Source organism: Ictidomys tridecemlineatus, chromosome Y (genome assembly GCF_052094955.1).
Source record: "Ictidomys tridecemlineatus isolate mIctTri1 chromosome Y, mIctTri1.hap1, whole genome shotgun sequence".
In the NCBI taxonomy this organism is placed as follows: Eukaryota; Metazoa; Chordata; class Mammalia; order Rodentia; family Sciuridae; genus Ictidomys; species Ictidomys tridecemlineatus.
The window spans coordinates 5196290-5223727 of record NC_135494.1 but is presented as its reverse complement, the minus strand read 5'-3'; the positions used below and the strand labels follow the sequence as shown (position 1 = coordinate 5223727).

The following is a 27438-nucleotide window of genomic DNA, read 5'->3' as shown; positions in this document are numbered from 1 at the left end:
GAACTTCCCCAGATTTCTACCGACAGCATTCAACACACTCCAAGTTGAATCGCCCATCATTTGTCATGGCACAGTCTTCCCCCATTATTAACAAGTATCAAAAGGATTCTTCCCTTGAAGCCCACCTAAAGGCAGGTAGGAGGCCTAGTTTGGCCCCGCAGCTCTGACTGCAGATCCCTGCGTGGGGGTGCACAGGCGGAAGGACCCACCCCCAGAAACAGAACCCACTAGCTCAGCTCTGAGACAGGACAGGATCCAGGCAGCAAAGATGACAAGGAAAGAATGGCAAACCCAGATCTGGACACGAGAGCTCCACTAGCCCAGTGCACTTCTTTTGGAGGCTGTTTGTGCTCAGAGGCTCAAGTCAGGGACAGCTGGTGTCTTCCAACATGAGAGGGTGTCATATGGAAAGGAGGCTGCTTCTACTTATTAGGCCCGACTTGTAGCTGGCAGGCATATGAGCCAAGACTCTTCCCAAATTCCAACTGCACCCAACGTAAAGGCAAATGTCAAGTGATCAAAAGGTTCCAGGTGCACCCCTTTCCACCACGCTCCTTGATAAACCAACTCCCAGAGGGGCCAAAACCCTACAGTCAAGCATCATAACGTTCCAAGTGGCAGCACCCGCGTGTTGGTCGCCGAGGCTAATGAGGTGGGGCATTATTCTGAACAGTCCTGTGGCTGACGCAAGGGTGCTTCTTGGGCAGTCCTCATGGTTTCTGGTCCATTCTCTCGATCACGGACCTGCACTGTTCCATCTCCCTGTGTTTCGACTCAAGTCACCATGAGGAAAACTCTCTGGAGAGCCTCAGTCGACTGGCACAGTTTTTATACTTCAGTAACGACTCGTGCCAGTGTGGTCATGTTATGACGCTCATCCGGAAGGTCCCCCCAAAGTCCCACGTGTTCCCCGGTGTGCCTTTGGGAGGTGACTGGCTCAAGACATCAAGGGATTAATCCACTGATGGTGAACGGATTATTGGGAGGTAATCGGGGGAAGCGGGCCGGTCACTGGGGGTGCACCCTTTTCCAAGTGACCTGCCTGCCACGCCCCGCTTTTCACACCCTTCCGCCATGTTATTCCGCCTCACCTTGGGCAGAGAGCTAGGGGGCCACCCAACTGTGAACTGAACCTCCGAAATCAGGAGCCCAGGTAAATCTTTCCTCCTCCAAGTTGTTTTTCTCGGGCAGTTTAGTCCCAAAAGCCGACTCAATAGGATGACCTTTTTGCTGGTACACACGTTTAGAATTGCCAACAGACCTCTGAGGGCGCTTTAAAAAACAGTTGAACGATGCAAAAAGAACACAGAAAAGCAGAAAAGGAATGAAGAGGAAGTGAAGAGATGAATGCCAATGAGGTAGGAGGGATCAAGACAGGCAGGCCACCTCACGACACCCGTTATTAGAGTGTGGGGACTTTGGCATTACAGAAACCTTTTCATATATACTCCAAACGGCACCTAATCCGGGAAAGAAAACACATATCTTACGTTTATCTTAAAATTCTGTATGAAAACAATCTGATCTATGTGTCTATCAGATCGATAGCACAGACCTCAGAATAAAAACAAGAGCGAGTACCTCTGGACATCAACCCTCACCAATGCAGGCATTTCCCAGGCAAGTTATTTTGCGTGTATTATGGGAGAGGACAACGTGTCACTACACTGCTGCTCTACGAAGTTCCTACTGCTGAAGGGAGATGCTGGATGGAAAAGAGGAAGGTACCGGAAGACCTTTGGAGCTACAGGACATGAAGTCACACCACTAAACAACTCCGTCTCCAGGTCTCTCCTCCGCATGGTCCTGGAGGCAATGCCACCTCCACATCAGTGAGCACACCCAGATTCCAGATTCTGGCTTCTAAACATCACCCTCTGGGGCTCTTCAGTCGATCCCAGGCGAGGCGCAGGGAATTCACACTGGACCCCTGGAACGTCCTCCTGCCCCAGAGAGAAAGCACATGCTTAAAGGAACCTGGACGAACATGGGGAACGAATTCAGGACCCAACCTGAAAGGGCTGGGTAAATTTAACGCAATGAATTCGTGTAAAAGAAAAGGCGTGGAGGTGCACACCTGTAATCCCAGCTACTCAGGAGGCTGAAGCAGGAGGATCCCAAGTTTGAGGCCAGCCTTGGCAACTTGAAGAGGCCCTAAGCCATGTAGTAAGACCTTGTCTTAAAAAAAAATAAATAAAAGGGTTGGGGATATAGCTCATTGGTAAAGTGCCACTAGGTTCAACCCCTAGTTGAAAAAAAAAAAAATTGACAGTGATGGATTGCAACATCTTGTTTAAAAAAAATGGCTTTTCCAAATAAGGAAAAACAAATTCTTTTAAAAATTACCCGCTAATAAAGGCAAAATGGGTAGAAGAATGAGAAACATCACTGTGTGGCCAAAGCTCTTGTGGTTCAGGAGTCGGCTGGCGGGTTAGGCACTTCTGGAGTCATGGGCCACCTGGTCTCTGTTAAAACGCCCCAACTGCCACTGAGGCGTGATGGCGGCCCTGGACTAGCCCTCAGTGGACAGACAGACGTGGTGAGGTTCAGCCCGAGGTGGTAACGGCAAGAGGGCGCCATCCCATAGATCCGCCCGCCTTTATCGAGAGATCAATAAAAACTCCCGAGTGACCCAAGAGGAATCGCCATCCACCTGTGGTCCACCTCAGGACGGATGCAAAAATTAGCACACCAGGGTCGAGAGCTAGAGGTCTTCTCTAGAGCCTAGAGGACCAAGATGACAAACACAGCTCATGATCCAAGAACCCGGATCCAACTGGGGACAATGTACATTTGGCTGCTGGTTCAACTCAACGATAAATAAGTGAGCAGCAACTCAATCAGCTGGATTGATCTTCCTGCGATGTACACATGGAGGGTCACCCACACACCAGGAGCATGCAAGACCACACGGCAAGGGGTGCTTTCCGGCAGCCCTCAGTCTGCTGTCAACCAACCACATGGGCTCAGATGTCCTGCCCAGTATGCAAGTCAGCAAGAGAAAACTCAAGAGGGAGAGGACAGAAAAAGGCCTCTGTTGAGTTCGACGTTACCCACCACTCTTGAAAGTGAGTCACACAGGGCTTTATTAAGGTCTTGGTGCCCGACTCCCAAAGTCCCATTCCCTCCTCTCATAACAGACGTGCACATCCAGAGTCAAAGTCAAGCCCAGGGATGCCATGAAGGCGACTAGCAGGCATGTTCAGCCAGAGTCTCAAGACAATTGGGATTCATCTCACGTCATTACTGACTGCACCCCTTGCAACTCTGGGGAAGGCCACAGGCTCACTCTGAGATGCACTCACCCACTGCCAAGAGGGATAACACCTGTCCTGCAGGGACGCTCACAGAGCAGGAGGAAGGCATTTGCAAACATTTGGTCCAATAGTGGCTCCCACCAGGAGGCTCCTTCCCTTCTGCAGTGGCGGGGCCTGAACATCAGGGCTTCCACCATGCTGGAGTAGGGACTGTCAGTAAGCAGCAGCTTCCCCGCTCATGAAATCCTCGAGACTCAGGGCCCTTCTAAGCAACAACTATTTGTTAAGGAAAAACCCCATCACAGTTCCAGCACAGTCTGACACAGCCTCAACCGGCCAACAGGTATCAGGTTTCCACCACCCAGGGCAATCTCCAACAGCATCCCGGTTCTTCCTGCAGATTCCCTTTCCTTTTCTGCCTTACCAAGAGCCGAGGACAGACAGAACGCACCCTGGTACAGCCCTCTGGCATCTAAGCAAAGCATCTACAAGCTCTTGATGACAGCAAGTGTACACGTCAAACCGGACACAGCCATCAGTTGTAACCCGTCTCCTGCAACCCTGAGTCGCCCGCTCCGACAGAAGAGGTTCCTCCTGGGTTAGTAGGCCGAATCTACACGGTCCCAAGTCTCCCCTCCTACAGTCCTGCTCTTGGAGCCTGCACTGCTACAGAAATGACTTCTAGGAGCACTTTGAAGACAAATGACCCCACATCGGGCCAGGAGGGGGACGTGTCAGACAGCATACGGTGGCACAACTGCCCAAGGGTGGGAAGAGAAACCCGGGCAGAGATGGTGAGCACCAGACACCGGTCCAAGGAAAATGCTCGTTTGGAATTCTGATCAAGTGACCCACCAACTTTCATCCTGAACCAAATAAAACCGCAATTTCCCAAAATTCAACAGGATGAACATTCACACACGGTGACCAGGAACAAGTCGGGACCACCAGTGTAACAACAATGACCAAACCAGGCTGGCGGGGACCTTAAACTACCAGTTCATGCACTGAAACATGAGGATCCTCAATAAAACATCAGAGTCTGTTATTCAGGCTGGCCTCAAACTCGCAATCCTCCTGTCTCAGCCTCCCGAGTAGCTGGGACTCCAGGGGTGCACCATTGCCACCGGCTCAGGTTTTTAGTTTTCAGAAAAGGAAGGAAAGTATAGGGAAGTATCAGACAATGAATCCATAAATATCATTTTCCCAGCCCGTGATGCTTGTGTCAGCTGTCAACTTCTTAAAGTTATGATTCTCACTATACTCTTTAATGGATTTTAAATAAAAATGAGCACATTCACCCAACAGGAGGACCCAACCCATGAGTTGTCACCCAGGAGAAGCGCTTCACCTCCATCTGAATCTGCTCCCGTGTCTTACGGCTTTCTCTTTGGTCCACACCTGTCAAATTCACTCCATCCACCCAGCAAGGCAGCCGCTGAGTCCCTTCCCTGGGGGCACAGAACTGAAGGGGCCCAAGCTAGTCCTGGCAGCAAGAACCCAAGGTCCCCACTCCCCACCTAAGCCTCTCAACATGTATCGAATTACAAACCCCCGCCAGCACATCGTGTGACCATTTGTTTCTGCAGTATTGAATTAGTGGAGTTAATTATAATTAGATTCCAAACAGCATTTGTACTTTTGTTTTGGTGGGTTCTGTTTCTGTCTCGTTTGATCCTCAGACTCCTCCTTTCCCCTGGTGACCGAAATTCTCCCTTTAGTTGTTTATTACTTAACACGCCTCGGACAGAAAGTACATTCTGCTTTTATTTTCCAATTAGAAACGAGACACAGAGTTAGAAACCAGAGAGAAATTAACGCTGCGTTCTTACTTCATGACACGGACAGAAAATGCATTTCACACCCTTTGAAAGACAATGAGAGGGGGATTCATAAACAATGCAGGATGTTGGAACAACTCACACCAAGATTCCCTGCTAAATTAGAGGGTTTTCCAAAGAACACCCAAAGCATTAGGGAGTACATAAGAATCTTATTTAAAAATATGGGAAAATATCCCGACTAAACCACTGAATTCAGACTTGTCTGTGATAAAAGACTTAGGCCTTTTGTCAAGTGTGAACAGAAAACATTTTGCTATCCCCAAACTGGCACACATTTGAGGGGAAGATGAGCTACCGCTGGGGTGTGCGTCTCTTCCTCAGCCGCTCCAGCCTTCTGCAAAGAAGCCTGAAGTTTCCCGTTTGACTTCCCCTTGTAAAATGGCTAACTTTACACACAGGAAAGAAAGCACGGGGGAGGGGGCCAGTCCATCTCCAACCAAGGAGCCCCTGTGGGAGGGGGGCGCTTCTAGGACAGTTTCTCCTGGGCTCACCTGCAGCCATGTTGGCCTTTCCAGGACAAAAAGCAAAGTCCAACACAGTCGAAGTCCTGGGAAAGCCCAGGCTGCCTGTCTGGCTCTGACTGTAACAACCTGGGCTCCTGCACACCTCCTTCCATGCAGCTAGCATACAGTTTCTGTGAACTTGCACACCACCACTGCTGCTTTGTCTTGGTAGCCCACCCAGTACACTAGACCTTTAGGACATGAATCCTGGCTGGCCAACAGTAAGTGCTCAGTAAGTGTTACCAATGGGAATGAGGTACTGAAGATTAGTTACTGTTACCGCCAGCGAGGGGGAGCAAAGTTCCCCTGACCTCATCTTAAACCATCTTCCTTATTGTGACAAACTCTTCCTACGCTGTAACTAACTACCACCCGTTGTGCACACAGGTCATTCTGTGTACGTTCTGGGTATCATCTAGATATTCTGCTTCATCTGCCACTAAGGACGTCTTCTAAGGCCCTCTCCAGAGCCAGATGTCCTCTGGCATATTTCTGAGCCCTCGGGGTCATTCTGCCTCCAAGCCTCAGCCTATGGTCTACGAAGACAGTGTGCAATTGATGAGGCATGACTTTCCTGGGATTGGACACGTTGGGTGGGAAGATTCAATAACCTGGTCTTTCCCTGTTCAACTGACGGCGATCTGAGCCAACTTTTAGAAAATAAGTAGAACTTGGCAGGGAGGAGAAAAGGTGACTAGGGACCATCACAGAATACCCCAAACTTACAATGGACACCAATCTTTCCAAGTTAGTATGCCAAGCACCAAGATCTCCAACTAGGCCATCTCAGAAGAGCCCACTTAACAACTATACCAAGTGGACATCGTCAACTCCATTCTGATTCCAAAACCAGGGCAGAAAGAAGGGAGCCTGCCCAGCTGCCACACCTATTCCAGGTGGAGGCGCAATCCACCCCAACCTTCGTCACTCCCAAACCAATGCCATGTCTGGCCTGCCCACGACCTTCGTGGAACCATGACATTGACATGAAGGTCACAAGAAAGTCTCTACACATAACCAATCAGATAATGTACCCAGATGTTCCTTGTCACCCCAGTGCATAGTCTACCACATTCCTCATCTCCGCCACCAGAGATTCGCACAGGAGGCAGAAATCCAAATTGTCGTCCTTCTCTGTCCCCCTAGCTCTCCACCTCCATCTGCCACTCCTCAGCCCTCTCTTTGCCGAGTACCACGATCTCAGCAGCTTCGCTGGCGGGGACCAGTCCTCCATCTGTTCCTCATCCCCTGCCCAGGGCTGGGGCAGCCGGCCAGCTTACCCCAGAAGGTGCTGTGGCCTTTGGCCACACGTCACGGCACCTCTCCCCAGCTGCCTTCACCTACCAAGGGCCAGACACCGCCTCTGGAGCACGTCAGACGGATACGCTGGGGCTCTGGACACGAGACACCCTGCAAACAATGAAAAATAAGATCACCCAGGAAGCTGAGATGGCTGGCACCTCCTGTGCCCTCCCAGGACAGCAGCTTCCAGGAGGAAGCACGAGAGGGGCCAGGCGGCTCGCAAAGAGGCCACCAGAGGAGAGGTAGGTCGAGTACCTTCCCTCCAGCCTTTGCAAAAGGAGGCCGGCTGGGTGGGCAGCCTTGATGTCCAAGGACGATCACAGGCATCCAACAAGCACAGGGGCATAAGAGAGTCCCCATAACCCAGTCCACCTTTGGTAAAGTGGCATCCAGAGTCAGCACTAGGAGGGTCAGGGTTACTCTCTGGACACTGCCAGAAGGGGTCATGTGTCAGCACAGGCCAGTGACCCCAGGCAAATGTGACCAGTGGTTCTTTAAGTTAGCCACAAACCAGGCCGAAATCATTACAGGGGGAAAAGAAGAGGGCTGGGGTCCTGGCTCAGCGGTAGAGCGCTCATCTAGCACATGCGAGGCCCTGGGTTCCATCCTCAGCACCACATAAAAATAAAGGCATTGTGTGTATCCAACTACACCCAAAAAATATTATTTTAAGAGGTGGAGGAGGGGAAGACCTGGGCCTCTGGGCAGGGTGGAGGTGGCGGAGACCCAAGCAGATGCCGTTTCATTTCCAGGCCCCAGAATGGCCCTTTAAAAATTCTTAGCTGAACCTCTAGGCAGAGGCACTGCTGGAGCCACACCCGAGATGGGACGCAGTGGCCAAAATCCTGGTCTTAGAAGCGCCCACCCGCTCCAGAAGGCCCTCCTTGGATCAACTGGCTCCAGGAGCCTTCGCCTCCAAAATCCTTCGGAGCCCCACCCGGCCACTGGCCTCTCCTTCGAGGGTCTCTGTCAGACCACCGTGGTTCACACCCAGGCCCCTGCTCCGGCCCGCGGAGCTCAGGACTGTTGGCGGTCCTGGCCGTCATGGACCAGCTCAGCAGGCTCTGTGAACTGGCCCTCGTCACGAGGGATTGCCCCCCCACACACATCCACAGCAGCAGCATCCGCTCCTAACAGCCAAGAGGTGTCCACAGAGTCGGGAACCGGGGGAAAGCTGGACAGGTGAACAAAACGTGCTCTCTATCAACACAGTACGACGTAAAGGGCCCTGGACAAATGCCGTCAGATCCCACTTGGATGAGATCTCCAGGAGAGTCTAGATCAAGAGATGGAAAGGAGAATGGCAGAGGTCAGGCGCTGGAGACTGGAACAGAGTCATGCTTCATGGAGCCCTTTGATAGGGATTGCCGAGAGGGATGGTGGCAGTGGATACTAGGTTACGAACTTACTTTACACCCAACAGCACTGGTGGAGCCGAGCCCAACACGCACCAAGCCCCAGGCAAGGGACGAGGAAATTGTCAAGATGGCAAATTAAACGGTAGGCATATTTGGCCACAGCATAACAAAAACAATAGCCTACCTGTAATAGCTAATTCTTCCATATGCCCAAACAAGAATTCCAAGGCACTGTCACCCCTAACATGCAGACTCTTTAAGACTGCAGTTGTCTCAAAGGTAAGGACCGAGACCCTTAGGCTCCCCACAGCATCCCCTAAGCGCCCCCACCCACCCTGTGCTTTGCTCAAAATAAGTACTCAGGAAAGCGGTACCAGGGCACCAAGTTGCAAACGACTGCCGATGATTACAGAGACTGGCCTTCAGTAACTGCTTCAAGACTGAAAAAGAAAGATCAGTAACGTACAGCCTCAAAACCCTTCTAAGAACAGGCAAATACGAGGAACTCTTTGGTCAAGAGACTTTCTACCTGCAGGTCTTGTCCTGCCACCAGAAGAGAAATTAAAGCCTCTGCCTTGATCCAGAAGAGGAAGACGTCATCTCGGTTCGCGAACATTCAATTAGCAGGCTTTGACCTCGGCAATTTCCCTCCAGCAGGCCTGGTCCCTTTCTGGTGAGGGTTGGACGCAGGCATGACGATGGCCTGCGGCAGCCCATTTCAAGGGTTTCCTGGGTCTCCGTCTTATTAGAATTAGCTCTGCTTCGATTTTATGGCTAAGGAGGCTGAACGCTCCCGGGCAATTATCACCTGTGTGCACAGAGCTCATTTTACACCAACACTGCATAATAAAAGGGCCCCATTCCGATGCTCGGCCAAACAAGAATTCTCCGACACACTTAAATTCGCTGGTTTATGGGATAGCCCTATAATGATTACTGAAATACAGTAGTTCTTAGGTACTTAAAACAAAGGATTTGTACTTCCATTACCACAGAATAGAAGACCACCTGTTACTGCTCGCTTCAAGAGGTCACAGTATATTAAAAAACAATAACTATGTCATCTTGGGAGGATCCACCTGCTAAAGCTAATGTGAGCCAGTCTGGGCTGAGCAATTTCCAATCTTTCTAATATAGAGTGAATCATTAGGAAATGCCAGGGGAACGTAGCACATGCTCTTAACTCATCCACCCCACACCCCCTAGTTTCACCAAGTCTCATCAAAACTCTTGCTCGTTTCTTAAATATGACATGTACTGTGGCACCAGGTAAGCCCAGACATTCCATGAAAAGACAGATTCCCTCTGCCTTCTTTCCACAGCCACCCAGGCAGCAGAGGTGCCAAGCTTTAAACACCAGGATGTTTACGTGCAAACAAGTCCACTACAAAGCACACCGCCCTTTAAGAATTCTGACAAGCAATCAAAGCTCGGTTCTGACCTTTGGGCATAATTAAAGAGTGCACGGGTATTTTCACAAAATCAGAAATAGTTCCCGGGTAGAGCGCATCATCCCGTCTTTGTGGGTTTGTGTGGTCTCCCACACCCGGGTGAGTGTTTATTCACACAGAAGGCCATAATTATCAGGTGTGCAGGGTTAGAGCAGGAGGGGGAATTAAGACTTCTTTCCAGTAAGAATTTCTGCAGGCAAAGATGCAAGTTACACACACCCCCTTCACCTCCACTTCCTTCCCTGTGGAAGCAGAGCTAGCTAGCTACATCTGTGCAGGATGGCTTCCTTTCCCAAGGGAGGAGTGGAAGGTTCTTTTCCATCTCCCGAAATAGCACGGCTCACACATGCACAGCTCACAGAACACGGCCATTTGCATTTGGTACCCGCCCCCCACCTTCAAGGCTCCTTCAAGGCAAGGAGGGTTTCCAGCTTTCCTTTGGAGGAAGGGAAGAGGGGGAGAATTGAAGTGGGACGGTTTCTGGAAGCCTGTGTTTACAGAAAGACCAAACTGAGTCGATGGAAGCTCGCCTGTCTGGCCTTTTAAGAAGGGAGCAGTGGGAACACTTGACCCAGGACCAGGTCCTTTAGCACCCACTTTAACCTGAAGCAGCTTTTGAAAAGCTTCTGCTTGCAGGAGGCAGAAAGCAGGAGCAAGGTGGCCAAGGGCTGGGGGAGGAGGCAACACGGAGGGCAGCTCAGTGGACACAGTTTCAGTCCTGCAGGATGAGGACGTTCTAGAAGTCTGCTGGACAACAATGCACACAGTGCATCATGCTGGACACCTGGACACGTGTGCAGAGGGCAGATCGTATGAGTGATTTTTAACACGATTTTTAAAAAATCTGCTCCAAGAAAGTGCTGTTAAGGGAAATACACAAGACACTAAAAACGGCTGCCTCTGTCCCAATGCTGTATCTACTGAAGGCAAAATGAAGACAAGGAGAAGACCCAGCCCTGGGCCCATTTTATAAAATATCGGGCTGGAGGCAGAGGTGTGAAACTCAGTGGCAGAGCCGGCACTTAGTAGGCACGAGGCCCTGGGGTCACCCCCAATCGCCCCTGCTCCAAATTAGGATATTAAAAACAATTGAATTAGGATATTAAAAATCAATAAATGCCAGGTGTGTGGATCACACCTGAATTAGTCATTTCTCAACAAAAAGTCCAGAATAGCCCTGAATGAGCGAATCCAGCATGCAAGCCACACAGAATATGATCTGGCTCTGAAACCATCTTATTTTATACATGGAAAGTACAGAAAGGCAGGACTCCACGGTGATACCATGTGGGCGAGTAAGAGGTGCATGTTGTTAAGATAAATAAATGATCAAAACAATTCAGATTATAGGAGCATCAACAAGCCAAATTTCCGTGAGACCGATTCTCATAATCCTTACTGTAGTCACGATGAGACACAGAAAGGGCCATCTCCCATTTGTCTCCCCCACATCTTTCTGGAGAGTCCTAGAGGGACGGATGGCCAAGCAGGGACACATGAACCTGCAGCACCCCAAGGCCGGCCAGCAGCCCCTCCTCACCTGCCTGTCCCTGAGCTGGCCAGACCCAGCAAACCACCCTGCTCCTCAGTGTCCCAGGGAAGCCAAAGAGCGCTTGGAAGGAGCCTTTTCTCAGCACCAAAGGGACGCGGGCCTTCCTCCCACCGGGGTGTCACCCAGGCGGAAACCCGGGAGGAAGTTTTCCAATCACCTCCCTACCAGCGGGAGATCCGGCTCCTGCGGAACAGAATCTTATCAGGACACAGCTAAGAACTAGCAGAAACTGTCACTCCCTCCCCTCCCTCCACCAGGGTGGCTGTCCCAAGTCTGGATGAGCACATGGAGATCCTGCCTATGCAACTCCCCGCTCTACCTCGCTCCCTCCCGTGTGCCTGTATCATTCCCTTTGGGGACCCCAGGGAGCGTCCTGCTTCCTTTCCAATATCCGCCTCCGCCATCGGTTTGAGGTTTACGACACTTACTGAGGTTGACAACAGCCTTATGTCACCTGCCATGGAGTCACCTCTTCCCACTCTTCAGGAATGCGCTTCTGGGTTTTGTGGGGTAGGGGGTATATTCTCAGAGTCCTATGGCCACTCTCATTCCAGAACATTTTCCAAAAACCCCCGGGCCCTCGGCAGTCACTCCACACTGCCCACCCCGGCAACTGCTCATCTCTCCGTCTCCTGGGATTTGCCTGTTGGCACCTCTCCTTTGTTGAGCGGCCTCCCCACAGAACCCACATGCTCAAGTCCAAAGCCTAGGAGTGAGGGGGGTGGGCGTGTGTGGAGATGGGTCTTCAGAGGCGACAGAGGTGCCACGAGGTCCCCACGGTGGCCTGTCCTCACAAGACTGGGGTCCTTGTCAAGAAGTGAGATAACAGAGGGACAACCCCGTGAAGACACAGGGAGAAGCCGGCTTCTGCAAGCCCGTGCCCACCCCTCCACCCCGGAGCTCCAGCCTCCACGCCTGGGAGATGCCAATTCAGATGTTCCAGCCCCTCAGCTTGGTGCTTTGTCATCACAGCCGTGGGAGACCCATACATGCTCCGTCACCCCGTCTGCGAGGCTACAGCGGAGGCACAGGAGGCGCAGAGAAACGTTTCTCTACTTCCTGGACAAGAAAGAGGTTCCAGACCCTTTGGCCCTTACAGTTTAAAAAAAAAATGGGGTCTGGGTTCCTAGCTTCATAGCACGAGGTCCTGAGTTCAATCTCCAACACCAAAAAACCAAAAGTATTTGTATGTAATTCCTTTGCAGTTCAATTCTCCATGTACAAGTCACGGAATTACAATGTTGCTCTCCTCCCAGTAATAGGGGGAAAAAAAAGTCACACCCAGGCACCTGCTCCGGCCCACAGAGCTCAGGACTGCTTGTCATCAAGCAGCAGGCTGGTACTACAAGCTGCACAGGCTCTGTGAACTTGTACTCTGAACTAGCAAGAAATGGAAAGTTTATAGGCATAACATCGACCAACCGAGTTTATCACCTATGGGGCAAAAACACCATCTCTCCCCCTCCCCCCCCAGGTTCTTATGAGTTCTAAAAGCCACCTAGAGGGCTGGGGAAGGGGCTCAGCAACACCTTGGGTTCCATCCCCAGCCCTGGGGGGCGGGGGATGTTCAAAGCACCCAGAAATAATGGGAAGTGTAAATTACTGTAAATCCATGGGTCAAAGGGGGCTCTGCAGTCCTCCCCTCCCCCACTTGCCCTGGATCCGCCTTGGGGACTGAAGCACCCCAGGCTCCCACTAACTGCACCTCCCCCTTACCCGACCACCCACCTGTGCACACAGCCATCTAGCGCTTGCCCTGCCCTCTCAGTCCAGCTACGGCCTCCATGCAGCCTCCGGAACCCTCCCACACTCCCACTGAGGCCAGAGTACTGCTAATAGGATGAAGCCCCAGCGGCCTAGCCAGGTTTCCTGCACATTGCAAGCACCTGATGAACACCCTAGTTCCCAAGACTGGGGGGGACTTCAGATGCAGGAAGCATCCCAGAGGCATGAAGCCAGATTCCCCACAAGGAGGAATTAAGCATCAGAAAAATCTCAAGCCTTCTGGGAGCTTGCTGGACAGAAGATGTGGCCCTGAGGTGGTCAGACCCAAAGCACTTAGGATTAGGTGCTGGCAGGGAGCACTAGGCAGGGAGCACTAGGTGTGAAGAATAAGGAGCAGGTGAGCCTGGGGGCTCCCAAGGTGAAGTGCTAGCTAGCCAATCCCAAGCTAAAAGCAGAACGTGACCCCTGCATATATACTCCGTCCTTCTTGGTAAAGCTCTCCCAGGTCGTTAGCAAATACTAAGAGCACAGAGAGAATGCACTGACAGGTCAGGCACAGTGCTACACACCTGTAAGACCAGCAGCACAGGAGGCCGAGGCAGGAGGATCGTGAATTCAAAGCCAGCCTCAGCAAAAGCGAGGCCCTAAGCAACTCAGTGAGACAGTGTCTCTAAATAAAATACAAAACGGGGCTGGGGTTGTGGCTCGGTAGTTGAGTGCCCCCGAGTTCAATCCTGGGTATCCCCCATCCCCAAAATGCACCGACAGTGAATGTGTTCTCTTTACCTCTGCTGTTTGTTCCAAATGTCTGGGGGAGGGGTGCCGGGATTGAACCCAGGGCCTTTGCACATGATAAACACGGGCTGTACCACTGAGCCCAAGACTGTTTATATTTGGTGGGGGAAGGAGACTACTTCTAGTTGAGTACATTTAAAAATGCAATGGGGGGGGGCAGTAGTAGGAATTAAGGTAAAAAATGGTAAATTGTGCCATTTAAAAATACATGTAGAGCCAGGCACGGTGGTGCATACCTGCAATCCCAGCTACTGAGAAGGCCGAGGCAGGAGGATGGCTTAAGCCCAGGCAACAGAGCAAGACCCCATCTCCAAAGAAGATGCATTTTAGGGGGGTGGGGAAATGCAGAACGTCTTCACCCTATTCCATTTGAAGACCGCACAGGTCGACACTAACCAGATAAACAATTGCCATGGAAGAACATAATTCCTTAAAAACTTGACAAGCCCATGCGGTTCCCTCACCTTAGTTTGAAAGAAAAATGTGAAAATTTGAGGAAAAAAAGATGTTTTTTTTGAGACCAATGCAGAACACTCTTTAAAGAGCACCTTTCTCTAGCTTTAAAGCTACCGATCACTTGTGGACATAAAAACGTGAGATGCGACCTGTTCATTAAAGTGCAAGTGTTGGGATAAACTGAATTTTACACTCTCATTCACCCAGACAATCATTTCAAGTTTAATGACCGAGTTTGCTTTAATTGCTTTAACGGTGCTGGCGAAGTTTACGGACGTTCTTCTTCCTGGCCATTTACAAGAAGCAGGCAGACGGGGACAGAGAAGGGGAAAAAAATCTCTGCCCTAAAAGTTTCCAGGACTTGGAGTCCTCACCAAGGTCCAGCAGACCCAGCGGTCTCCACCGTTTCAAAAGCAAAGGAGCCGGGCGCGGTGGCCCACGCCTGTCACCCCAGCACTTCTGGAGGCTGAGGCAGGAGGATCGCGAGTTCAAAGCCAGCCTCAGCCACAGCGAGTCGCTAAGCCCCTCAAGTGAGACCCCGTCTCTAAATACAGAACAGGGCTGGGGATGGGGTTCGTGGGTCAGAAACACGCGCTCATTTTTCAGAGTGCCACTCCTCGGCCTTCTCTATAGACAGCCCCCCGTCCCTCCACGTCCTGCAGAGCACCGAGGATGGAGGTGTCCTAGAAGGTCCCATCCAAGGCTCCCTCCCAAATGCCACCCCCAGGAAACGGGCCGCCCAGGTGACTCAGCCCCGGAGCCTCGCAGCCTCAGGCAGGCTGCACCGCCGCATCCTGCACCCTGCGCCTAAGGGGATGGGGTGCACCCCGCCAGGGGCCCTCCATCAACAGAACCAGAACCAGATCACCAGGCACGTGCCAGTGGAGGCCGTCACCCTCTCTGGATGTGCCTCCGGCTTCTGAAGGGGAACCACACAGACCCCAAGTGGCCGACTCTCTGAAGGTCCTCGTCACGAGCGTTTTCAACTTCACGGTCCACGCAGCCATGCAGTCTGCCCTGCAGCGAGTCACGGCATCAAAGTCGCCACAGGCCATGTGCAGACGACAGGCCTGGCTGTGTCCCCAGAACCCCCAGGGCCGACGTGCGGGTCACGGATGCTCCTCGCGTGCCCACACAGAGCGGTGACAGGGCTACCACAACCTTGCTCCAGGCGCTTCTGAGATTCCATCTTGTCAGGTCACGTGCCGATTTTGAAATCGTTTTCCAAGGGAAGCCGAGCAATGAGCCATCGGCAAGCCTTGCCCCTATTTTCCTGGGTTGGGGTCCCCAGAAAGAGCCAACACCCTGCCGAGCAGGGGGTGCTGCAGCTTGGACCCCCCCTAGGGTGTCTTCCCCGCCAGGTGGCAGGCACTGTGTCAGTCGATGCACGGCCCCTTGAATGGTCAACGGGGGCCGGGGCTGGGAAGGCCGCAGCCCTGGCCTTGCTCAGGTCAAGCCAGCCTCAAAGCCCTTGGGGTCAGCTAACCCTGCCACTTCCTCACAGCCTGCCCAGAGCCGCCTCCTCCACCCCAGGGTCTCCCTCCCCAGCCTCCTGCAGCAGGAGCCTCCTGCTCCCTCATGTCCACCTGCCGACAGACACCTCCACAGGGTCCCCCGGGTGGCCACCTGGCCCAGGAGAAGCAGGACTCGGCAGCCCTGGGCATCACGCCCGGCTCTCCGTCTGCACGTGACGGCAGACTTCCACTCCAGAGACACCTCCCCGAATTCAAGGCACCACTGCCCCCCAAAGTGACCCGGGGCCGCCAAAGGACACCCGATTCTTCAACTAGGAAGTGAAGTTGGGCCTGGGTCTGAGACTTTCTCCTGCCAGGACAATTCCCGGGGAATCACCGCGAGCCAAAAGCGACTCAGTATCAAAGGGCGTCCTGGGTGGTGCATAGCAGGCGAGGTGGGAGCCCCCGGTGCCCTGGAGTCTCGCGGGCACACAGCCACACCCGTGCATTTCCACACTGCCCACCGCAGCCGCTTTGACCACATGGCACCCAGCGACCACATGGCCCTGAAGACCCAAAACATTTATCATCTGCTCATTTACCCAGAAGATCTGCTGACCCTGGACAAAAAGGAAACCAAACTGCCCAGAAACTTTTGCAAAACACACATTTCTTTTCAGTGCCTAGATCTGACCCGAGGACAGTAGAGTCAAATCACGTGAGAGGAAAAGTCTCACCGCAAGCAAAGCAACTGCCAGGCACGGTGGCTCAGGCCTGTCATCCCAGCAGCTGGGGAGGCTGAGGCAGGAGGATGGCAATTTCAAAGCCAGCCTCATCAACTTAATGAGACCATTTTTAAATAAAATACAAAATAGGGCTGGGGGTGTGGGTCGAATGCCCCCAAGTTCAATCCCTGGTACCCCCCCCCCGCCCAAAAAAAACCAGAAACACACAATTAAAGCAATAGAGGCGAGATCTGAACAGCGACTTTCCTCAAAGGACTCTGAGCCATACCCAGGACTCCTGCCCTTTCCCCAGATAATCCCTCTCACCCACCAAAACAAAGTCCTGTGGCCGAGTAGAGACCGGCAGAGCAGAGGGCTGAAGGGACAGGCCCATCCCCCAGGACAGTCCTGGCTCCAGGGCAAACTTCCTCTGTCTCCCAGCCAAGATAAGCCTTGTCTGAACTTTCCAGGATGAAGGTGGCCGGCTGGCCCCATCAGGATCCCTGTTGAACATGACTTCCCTTTGGGGACCCCAGGGAGTGTCCCGCTTCCTTTTCAATATCCGCCTCCTCCGCCATCAGTCTGTCAACTCCCGGAGGGACTTTAAGGACCCTTACCCAAAATGTCTTAGACCAGACACGATGCAGACTTCTGTTTCACACACACCTTCCACACGCAGCCTGGAGGTCATTCTACACAGTATTTGTAGGGTGCCTGTGGCCCAGGACTTGAACCAGGGCCACTTTACCACTGACCTGCATCCCCAAGGCCTTCTGTATTTGGAGACCAGGTCTCTCAATGGCCCAGGTTGGCCTCAAGCTCGCCATCCTCCTGCCGCAGACTCCCAAGTCACTAGGATCATAGAAGGGCAGCTGAGCTTCAGAGTGCATGCATTTCAAACCTGTGCATGAGGTCAGGGGTGGAATTTTCCTATTTCTAATATTATGGCAGTGCTCAAAACGTTTTAAATTTTAGAGTATTCCAGATTTCAGGTTAGGGATGCACAAAATTTTAACAAATTCAGCACTTTTGAATAGGAACCGTGAGCCCAATGCACATCGACTCTGGACAATGCACAGTTGTGCTCATGACACAGATCACGGGTGAGCAAATATAGCTCTGGTCACAGCCAGCTCCCCCTCCCCCAGCCTGGTTTATGTGGTCCACGACTGAGAAAAAAAAAAAACCTAAAACTAAAAGCCCTTCTTAAGAGGCTAGTGGGAAAAAAGACCAAAGGAGAAATCTTTCACAAGACCTGAATATTATTTGAAGTTCAAATTTCAGTGTCCACAAGTACAGTTTCATGGGGACCCAACTACACTCAGGCATTTGAATCCATCTTATTTCTGAAGCCAAATTAAGACACTGATATTCTGAATATGAACGTCACTCCATCAACCTTCTTAGGCAAGGTCCGCTTGCAACAGAATCAGGGAAGGTAACACGGACCATCTCTGGGGGAAAAAAAACTGTTCTCTGTGCAGACACATAAGTGAAAAACTCCAAGACAATTTCAGCACTGGCCCAACTGGTTTCATGTGCCCTACGAGTTAACCACCATAGAAATGTGATGTGGCTGCCTAACAGGGCTCTCCCCTGTCCCCAACAGTGAAAGAACCAGAAGGTAAACATCACTCGGGAGACTGAAACTCCTTCCATTCACGTTTGGGTGATTCCTTTCTAAAAAGCAAATCTCTGCCACATAAATCCCAGCAAAGACATCTCTCCACCTGGATTCTCCAGGGAAGGCCTGGTGCCGTCTCATCACGGGAGCGTGGGGCTCACAACAGGCTGCAAGTCAGGGATGTTTTCCGTTCTCCCGATCTGTGCAACACCTAGACACGCCAGATCCAAGCTGCATGGGAGCTTGCACCCAATTCACACATTCAGTATATACATAAAGTGTCAGGCCGCTCTCTGCAGCCCCAGCCCGCCCCTGGTCCAACTAACCCTCCCTCTAGAACATTCCACTAGGCTCCAACGGCCGATTTCCCTGCTGAATCCCTCCAACTCATTCTCCATGAAGCACCTACACACACACACACACACACACACACACACACACACACACCTGAACCTCCGCTGCCCATCTCTCGGGTAGAAGCAAACTTCTAAACAGCCCAGATTTATGCAAATAGGAGCCATGTGAATCTCTTCCACTCCAGGTCAACCTCAGGCCCTTTGCACAAGCTATGGGACTGGGGATGAAGGCAAGGAAGAAGGAAGAGAACTCCAACTGCATTCGGGGCAAGTCAGTCCTCCCTCCTGGCTGGAATGTGCCTGAGCTACCGGGGTTATCAAATGTGGAGGGGTGCAGGGAGCAGCTCGATTTTCACTAACCCTTCATGGGATTCTATGGCCAATGCAGGCAGTCGACCTCCAGAATCTGCACACCCTTGACACTGGACAATACGAACGCAGACAACCTCTATCACTTTCCACGTATTTCAGCCACTTTCAGATATTGCCGACACTCAAGTAGGGGTGAGAAGTGCTGCTCTTTAAAATGGCCACGAAGCACACCAGGGAGAACTGGAAGCAGGACCTGGCAGAGGTACCTGAGCGCCCAAACTCTTGGCAGCCCGGTTCACAAGAGCCCAAGGCTGCAGGCAGCTCAGGTGTCCATCAGCAGATGAGGGGAGGCACACGATGCCGTCTGTCCATTCCACTATCACTCAGCCTCCAAAAGAAATCCCGACACCTGCTACTAACGGGGTGACCTCTGCTGCATGACATAAGCCAGTCACAAAGATAAATCATCCCGTGCGACTCCACCTTTACAAGATCCCTGCAGCGGGCCAGTCCAGACACAGAAGGGGCTGCCAGGCAAGGGGAGCAGGAACAGCTGCTCACCAAGGGCTGAGGGCTGGCGCTCCACGGCAGGAAGGCACCACTAACACCAAGAACAGGTCACTGAAAATAGCCGAGGTGGTAAATTTGACACTATCCGTTACCACAATGAGAAAAAGTGGGTGGGGGAAGAACACAGGACTACTCAAAACATGCATTCCGTTTTTCCCATTTCCTATGCGTACTTTTAACCCTTCTGAGATTTTGGTTTGGGGTTTTTTTCTGTGGGGGGTACTGGGGATTGAACTCGGGGGCACTCGGCCACTGAGCCCCATCCCCAGCCCTTTTTGTAATTTATTTAGAGACAGGGTCTTACCAAGTTGCTTAGCACCTCACTGTTGCCGAGGCTGGCTGTGAACCTGCAATCCTTCTGTCTCAGCCTCCCAAGCCACTGGGAGGACATGCACCATTGCACCAGACTTTCCTATTTTTAATGCGTGTAGAAATGTGATTCTGGGCAGGCTCAGTGGTGCACATGTATAATCCCAGCAGCGCAGGAGGCTGAGGCAGGAGGATCACAGTTCAAAGCCAGCCTCTGCAACTCAGTGGGGCCCTAATCAACTCAGTGAGGCCCTATCTCTAAAACCCAAACAGGGCTGGGGATGCGGTTCAGTAGTCAAGTGCTCCCAAGTTCAATTCCTGGTACTAAAAAAAAAAAAAAAAAAAAAAAAACACAAATACAAAAAACCAACATGATTCACCACTCAGGCTTTGTTATGCTGCTACAAGACGATCATGCACCAAACACAGCAAACCACAGCAGCCAAGAATGCGTGCAAGGACCCCAGTGTAAGGAAAGGGGGTGAGAAAGAATCTCGACTGTTCAGTCTTGGGCACACGGGGTCTACATTTATGGTCATGGTGCAGGGACAGCTGGTGTTCTGGGAGAGAACCCCGGCAGCCCACAGAAGACAGAGTCCCAGTGGAGAGACCCAGATGTTGCCCGGGGGATGGGCGCAGCTCTGCTTAGAGACGTGCACGCGGCCCTTCTCAGGCATGCAGGTCCCCCTACCATGACATCCTGACCAGAGCCACAGCCCAGACTCTTCTCCTCTGACCACCTAACAAGTCTCTCCCCGTGTGATGCTCCGCTGCTCTCTCCCTGGCTAGCCTGGCCCCACCCCGCACTGGCCACCGGCAGCTGCTGAAATCCACAGTAGAACCAACAGTTGTGTCGGGCACATGCAGAGGGCCTTGTACCCACACACACTGGACATCACTAACTGTGCCCATCCCTCCCGCAGTCCTCATTAGCCTGCCCTGGTTTATACTCCAGCGGCTGCTCCAAAGGTTGTTCTTTCCCCCCTTGTTCAAACTAGTTCAGAGGCCTCCCCACAGAGGCCTTATCTAGAGCCAATCAGGGCTACTCCCCCAGGGCAGTCTCCCCCAGGGCTCCCACCCATCTCTGGGGCTCCCTTTGAAGCAGAACCACTCATTCTCCCTTAGAGAAAAACCCAGACTTCACATGAGGTCATCTCCTGGTGGGACGTTTTGGAGGAAGCAATCATCTTGCTTCTTTGCAAAATTCCTACTTGCTGCCCCCCTCCTCCTCTCTCAAAGAGAGCACCCCGCCCTCCCCTTTGCTAACCAACACGGGCAAGATGCAAGATCCTGCTTCTGCAGAGGCGTCCCCTGCCCCGGCACCACCCCCGTCCCGGTCTCCTGAAGCCCCACTCTGAGAACACCCTCCCCCTGTCAGGGGTCTAGTCCCCTTCCCTGCAGGGCCACAGCCTCCAGCAAGGGCCTGTACCACCAACTCCACCTGCTCGTCCTCTGTACCCTGGGACCACCCTCGGACCTCTCAGCCTACATGGAAAACCAGGACACAGCTCCAAAACCATCCACGCCTCGGCCCTCCCAATCCAACAGCTCAGCCACCCTGCTGGGCTCTGCCCCATCCAGGCTCTTGAGGACCTTCAAAACCACCCCCCGTCCTGGGAGGGCTCCCTTCACCCCGGGTCTCCTCAGATATCTCCAAGTCCTACCCCAGAGCCCCTCTTACAGCTCCACCTTGAACAAGACCAACTTCCCCACTGCGCCTTCCACCCAGACCACGGCCCCTCTGCGGTGAAGACTGACTGGTTCTATGAATTCTAACACCGGGACCTTCAAGGAGGAGCCGCTAAGTCCAGGCCAGGGGTCCTTGGTGTGCAAGTGCGAGCGGTCTGACGGGGGTCGTCCATGCACGTGCTCCTGGCTGCACAGGAGGAGGGTGTGGGGCGAGGAATACTTGGAGCAGCTGGTAATGGAAACCCGATTACATAGTTCTTGGGTGAAGGAAGACCACAGCCCCAGCCCCACCCATCCACTTGCACGGCCAGGGAGCTCGCTCATTAAGAACTCGGCGTTCCTGTAAACTCGGCTCCTACAAAGACATACTCCCGGCCTGGAGATCCCACGGCCGCGTGCCCATCTGCACAGAGGTATTTTTAGTTCTTGTCCCAGTAGGGCAGGAGAAGCGGGAGGCTTCTCGCTCCACAATCCTTCTGGGAGCATTTGAAGTAGGTTAGCATGAAAAGTGACCAGGGCTGTCACGGCTGCTTTTGATTTCTCGTTTTTATTCCTTCTCCCACCCCATTTCCCTGCCACACCCCCACCCCAGGAGGTCTGCATTCAGCTCCAGCTAGATGCTCTGAGAGGCCAAGAAGAACAGGAGGCAGCAGAAAGCAACCTGCTCTCCTCCCCAGGTGCCCATCAGAAACTGACTAAGAGGGACCTCGACACCAGAGCCATCTCCAAACTGGCAAAGGCTCTGCTCTCAGAAATGACCCTTCTCCCAGGAGCAGCCTCGGGAAAATGCGCCAAGTTCCCAGCGAGGCTGCGAAGGCCCTTTGAAGCCCATGGCACGACGGCACTGTCGATCCGCCAAGAAAGAGGTGAGCGGCGGACCCTACGGGGGCAGGCGTACACGGCGGCTTTGCACGAGCATGTCCACCATGGCTGGCGTTTCCGAAGGCAGAGCACGGACAAGGTGGAAACCCAGGGGCACGCCCTCACCCGGCCTCTCCCCGGCTGGTTCAGGAGAGCACCCACCCAGAGCAATGAATACAGGACCCAGGGGTGGGCCGCCGCCTCTGTACGCGAGGCAGCACTGCACAGCAGGCAGGCAGGCACTGGAGAGGACGCCCCATCAAGTCCAGCCCTGCCTCCTCCTAGCCACGGCCCTGCCTGCACCTCTGCACCGACAGGTCTCCGCTACCACCCAGGTGGCTGTGGGGAGCCAACCCCACTGTGGCCTTGGCCCACCCACAGTCCCCAGCAACTGGGCGTCCAAGGGGAGGGTGCAGGAAAAGCAGGCGGTGAACAGCGGCCACCCTTTGGAGGGTCCAGCCTCCTCCCAGCCTGCCCAACAGGAGCTCACGTCACACAACCCTCGGGCATGGTCCTCTGGTCCCAGCTTTGCTCTGGCAAAGCCAGCAACAACCCCACCCAATCCTGAGGCACAAGGAACGGAGGAGGCTTCATGGACTCTCTCCACACTCCAAAGGGACGAGTCCCACTTCAGAAAAAGGACTCTAGTGGTAGGATACCAGGCTAGGGCAGGCAGGCAAGGTGGGGACGGGAAGAAATGGCCCTGGAGGATGGTCCTGCTCACGCCACAGAGTGGGCAAAGCCCCCGACGACCGCACGCTCGTTCTGCAGAGAACCAGAGGCGAGACGGTTCGGGCTTCCCTGGGCGGCAGGACTCCACTGCGTGGGTCTCGACGCGCTTTAACAAGCGGCAGCCACACAGGATGGGTGGGTGACGGGCAGAGCTGCTCCAATAAACTCTGCGTGGTGGACGCTGGCCTCGGAATTCCACCTGGCTTTCACCTGCCACCAGGTATTCTTCCTTCCATCATTTAAAACGGCAAAGCCATGTGCAGCTCACCTGCTGCAGAAAACCAGGTGGTGGCCAAACCAGAGCCCCGTCTTCAAGAAGCGTCTCCCCCGCTCTGCTGCAAGATGGCTTTGGTACTGGACGCTAATGTTTATTTCCCCCAGGGTCCCTAGGGACACTTACCCTCACGCTGCTGGCCCTCGGTCGCCTGGGGCTACTGGGGAATTCCAAGAACAAAGCTGCCATGGGTCAGGGGATAACCACCTGGAGTTTGGAGAAGCACCTCACCCTCAGCTTTGAGATCACGTGGGCCCTCCTGCAGCCCCTCGGCCCGCAACTGCACCGCTCAGAGGAGTGGGAGCTGGTCCCGTCACTGCCTGGCCTCAGAGTCCCCCCCTACAAGACGGGAGGCATTTCTCCAGTGATGCCAGCTCAAAAGGAGCTCCCAACGCTCCTAGACTAGTGTCCCACGGACAGCGGAGTCCCAGAGAGGGTCCTGGCGCAATCCTATGATCGTCCTCCTTTGCCCTCCTTTGTTCTACCGCTCTCCCACGCCCCGGAGTGCAGTTTCAGGAGTTGCAGTCTAGAATCTGACGGGGGCAGAGGGCGGAGCAGGCTCCAGGAGCAGAGAGGGTCACCGGGAGGGCAGGACACTCAGGTTTCCCCTGCTGGCAGGTAGACTAGGAGGGGACCGGTTCCACCAGGGCCGTCACTCCTGTGGCTTTCCTGAGCCTCTCAACTACCTCTGTCCTTATCCACGCTGGGGGGGGCTCCTCCAAGCAGGATTCCTCTTCTCTCCCTTGTGACAGTGACTGTGCAGCACGTACAGCTCACGGCATGACAAAGACGCCTCCCGACCCGTGCAACAGGCTGAGACAGGGGGCTGTTCCTCTAACGACCCTCGGGAGACTGGCTGCCAGGCTCGGCACTTGACGTGCCATCTCGGGAACTCCTTCCTGACTTCCAAACACCCGGGCCAATTCCACACAACTCGTGCAACAGCGAGTATCTGCAGTGACCCGAGGACCACCTGAACATCCTAAGCTTTTCCCTCCTCCCCTAAAAAGCAACACTTTGACCAGACGTGTGCTATCACGTCATGAAACCATGCACGCTTCCTGGAACGGAAGCCATGCCCTCGGTGTAAACCCATGTGCTGTGCAAGCAGGAGGTACCTACGAGAACCAAGACTCGCTGTCCACGTGCACCACGTGCACGGTGAAATCCCCCTGCATTCTCCCCAAATGCTCTGCAAGGAAGTCACCCGAGCCCTCCTCATCGGGGACAGAGGAGCCGAGGCGCAGTCAGACACACGCTCTTGTTCCTCTGTGTCAACCCCTATCTTCATGTTGGTCCTCGAGGCCGACTTTGCTCGTGTCCCTGTGTGCGTGTGCCCTGGCCTCCATCCTGGAGCATGCTCAGCGGGCCACTTGGTCCGCTGCCTTCGCTTGTTTTGTTCTCTGGGGGAAGGAAGAAGTCTGACACCAGGGAGAGGAGACACTGCCCCCGCTTCCTCCGATACCAGCCTCGCTCTGGCCGTTCCTGTGGACGCCTGGTCCCCGACTGCGGACGTGAGATAACACACTCCCTGGAACCCATCCATCTCAAACTGCCATCTCCACACGTCCCACCACGCGGCCTCTGCCTCTCACACGCGTTTCCAGAGGGTGTGCAAAAGCGGAGCCCGAGCTCTCTCCAGGCAGGTTTACTGTGGGGTGTAAACCCCACTGTGTGCCACTCAATGCCCTCACCTGGAGCTCCGGCCGCAGGGTCTCAGTGCCTCTAGAGCGCTCAGCAAGTACCATGAGCACAGCCATTTCAAAACCTGTCCATCCGCAGTCCCTGCCCCCAACCCCTGCACAACGCAACCCATCTGCTCTCTGTCCCCAGACAGACCCAACCTTTTATGGAACTTAGTTCCAGAGCCTCTGTAGATGTTTGACAGGCGACAACACTCACAAGCCACTTTCCCAGCCTCATCCCGTCTGCCTTGCGCAAGCCGGTCAGTGACCCTGGCTTTGGCCAGAAGTCTCGCTGGCCTCTGGGTACTTCCCTCACCTGCATTTCTCAATCCCTGCCCCAAAAGCAACTGTACTCCAAAAATCCTGGCTGGCGGACGCTGGACCATCTGGCTACAGGACGGAGATGGACACATGTCCGCCACCTCTGCCCCACACTGGGAATTACAAAACCCCGGGGTCATTAACCATTTCCGATCTCATTACTGTGACCACGGCAAGAGGCGTGAAAGAGCCTCATCGTGCCACACTTCCTGTGATGTGGGAGTGAAGCGGTCACCAGGAGTTTCCCACCCCAGTCTCCCAGGGACACAGAGGGACATGCAGATCAGAAGAAACCAACACCCAAGGGAGTCTACCGGGGCCAATTCCTACCAAACACGGGATGGCTATCAATCAAGGGGCAGGAAAAACACTTCATCCATCTGCAAATAACATATGAAGGTATTCGAGTAAGCGAATCCAGGGCAAAGGATTTCAGGTCACCATAAGCTGGGCTGCGAGTGTTCCTCTTATTACCTTGTCATTGTTCTTTCTTTCCTGGCCATCAGTCTGCCTGCAACTGATGGCTGTATCAAAGACAGAGCGTGGGCCCCACACACAGCCCGAGTGGCCATGCATCAAGTGCAGGTAACAACTCCCGTCTTCCTGAGGTCCCTCGTAGTCACCTGGGTCTCAAGGAACAGTCACAAGTGAATTCATGGAAGAACAGGTGAAGAGCCAGGTGCACGGGTGCATACCTGTCATCCCAGCAACTCGTGAGGCTGAGGCAGGAGGATCACAGGTTTGAGGCCAGCCCGGGCAGCTTAGGGAGCCCACATCTCAAAATTTAAGAAGGTCTTGGGATGGAGCTCAGAGGTAACACAGGTGAAGTCTAAGGAAGGTCTGCAGATTAGTTCGCTGGAAGGGTTTATTCCCTTCTGTTCCAAGGACTTAGGTGGAGGCCCACCCACATAACAGGATCCTCCGATTTACTGAGGGTTTCATTGTTAGTCAAAATACTTAACACCACGTAGGTACCATGATCCAGCCAGTTTGACACAGAGAACTATAATAATCACAGCAGCCACAGACAATCCATAAATAAATGGGTGCGGCCATGTGCCCAAGAACGTTGCAAAAACTGGCCGAAGACAGCACTTGGATGTGTCCCCACAGGCCGCAGTTGGCCGACTCTGCTGTAATCCACCCTGCACTGCGATGCCAGCTTCGACTCTAAAGCCCTGCCGATTTCCACCCACCTGCTCGGAGGCCGTCAATGGCTCTCAGGCCACTTCTTAGCTTGGCCAGGCCCCAAGGCCACCTACCAACAGGCTCACGACGAACTGCCAGCAGACCCCAGGAGCCCTCTGTGCGATTCTGCACCCCAGCCCCACCCCTCTGGGCGCCAGTCCAGGGCTTGTCCCCCATCTGTGGGGCCTGAGCTGTGCAACGCAGGACAGTCTCCTAGCCGCCTTCTACCCAGGACTGCACCGGCACCTTCCCTTCAGCTGGGACAACCCCAGCTCCAACCACTCCCCAACACACGACAGGAACGTTTCAGGGCACGCAAGTTACACCGCGATGAGGAAAAGCAACACTCCCAGCTCTGGCACCAAAGCAGAGGGTGTCCAGCGCTGCAAGACGCAGCTTCCAAACAATCAACCTAACAGGCCGCGGCAAGAACAGGTTCTTACCTGCTCCCCACAAACACAGTAGGATCAACACAGCCCGAGAGTCTGGGGGGGCATCGACAATACTCCAGGTGATGTGCACCACACAACGGGGTGGGGGGTGGAGGGGGGACAACAGTAAAAGCAATTCTGTAAATAAAATGGCACCACCCACCCCCAGGCCTACCCTCACTGTTGCTGAGGCTGGCTTTGAACTAGGGATCCTCCTGCTCCCTCCTCCCCTTTTTCCCCCCAGTACACAGAGAAAGAATCTGCCACAGAAGGTTTCCCACCAAGGCCGGGGGCAATCCAGAGAAGAACCCTCGCAATGGTCCCGGGCGTCCACTCCCTGTCCTGCAACAGCAGAGCCAGCAGCCCGGGGGTGCACACAGGTGAGCAGTCGAGGCTGCCAGAAAACCCCGCCACCTGGCCCAGGTGCACATCCACTCAACCACGGTAGCCCCCGCCACTGTCCAACTGCTCTGCACCACAGGATCCCCGTTATTGACGACTATCACCCATGCCCACGACACCACCTCTCGCAAGGCTCACTGCAAGCTGCCATGGGAACAGAGGCACTCACGGCCTCGTCCAACTCCCACGGCCCGTCAAGGACAGAGAGCACAATGCCCGCTGTGCAGATGAAGGAGCGGGACCTGGAGGTGCAGATGTTGCT

The 27438-nt window shown here is 53.7% G+C and overlaps 1 protein-coding gene across 5 annotated transcripts in view; it reads right to left on the bottom strand.

Annotated features, from left to right (window-relative positions):
• LOC120890333 (F-box-like/WD repeat-containing protein TBL1X) overlaps positions 1-27438 on the bottom strand; it is a 175925-nt gene that overhangs the window by 123878 nt on the left and 24609 nt on the right. Inside the window, exon 2 of one of the 5 annotated variants that reach the window (XM_078035376.1) lies at positions 6885-7014. The exons of 3 other annotated variants lie outside the window; for them this stretch is intronic. The gene's annotated coding sequence lies outside the window, so the exon portion shown is untranslated. The remainder of the gene's footprint in view (positions 1-6884; positions 7015-27438) is intronic. One more of the 5 variants, XM_078035377.1, reaches the window with a different exon arrangement.